Genomic DNA, 1,113 nt, shown 5'->3' on the forward strand with positions numbered 1-1,113 from the left:
TCTCAACTATGAATTCATACATCGCACAGTCTCGGGAGACTTTGTTATGTAGCAACATAACTTATATCATTGTTACATTCTATGTGACAAATATTTTAATTCACCCAGTACATGCATTATTGTGATATTGCAATTGCATAACCCCAATATATGTGAACTATGTAGTCAGTCTTGGTTCCAAAAAGTTAAACAGTTTATAAACTTGGGATGACTCTATTTCTGTTGGCCCTGATTTCTTCCTTTTGGTCTCACATTCACGCAGGCAATTTCTAAATTATTAATTATAATTTAACAAAATTATATAACTTTTAACCAGCAGGCAGTTCAGTTCTCTAAAAATGATGCAGTGAAAAAATTTGTGTTCATTAATGATTATCAATTGATCAATTCTATTTAAAAATCTTCCCTCATAATAGAAAAAATAATAAATAATGTGACCACACAGATTATTCAGGTGGAGGCATGTCAAAGTAAATAAATGTGAATTAGTATAGGCTGGTCTGAAAATCTTGGTGCTATTAAGTATTAGACTGCAAAACTACCTTTTATTATTTGTCAGTCCTCAACACAACCTAAAATGAAGAAAGCCATTTAAAAAAATGAACCAAAACAAAACAACTTGGTATATCCATTCAAATGCAAATGGGGCATTAGGGCAGCAGACATTGATTTTTTTTCTGCTAGTACTGGGATTACTGGAATTTATATTTCTGGTTTTGAAGGCTGTTTGAAAGATTATTTGGGACCAAAGAGAAATAGAAACTTGACTGTGTTTTTGTTTATTTATTTATTTTTCCTTGATTTATTTGATTGATTGATTGATTGATTCATTCATTTATTTTGGAGAAATAGTTCAAACAAGTTAGTAAGACAAGGGGCAGGACATGAAATTTAAGGAAATCTACAGTTAAAAATTAAACTAAGCAGGATATATATTAGAATCTCTGACAGAATTTTATTGTGACGGATAAAAAAAGATTTACTTATGATGTGACTGCTCTTGAAGAGGAACATTTGAAGAAGCATTTTGTCAACTAAGCTTTAAGTATCAATGTAACTGAACAGAATACAATTACCATAAAGGGGGGAAATCTTTTAGCAGATGCAGGAGGC

The sequence above is a fragment of the Anguilla rostrata genome, chromosome 2, assembly GCF_018555375.3.
Source record: "Anguilla rostrata isolate EN2019 chromosome 2, ASM1855537v3, whole genome shotgun sequence".
Lineage (NCBI taxonomy): Eukaryota > Metazoa > Chordata > Actinopteri > Anguilliformes > Anguillidae > Anguilla > Anguilla rostrata.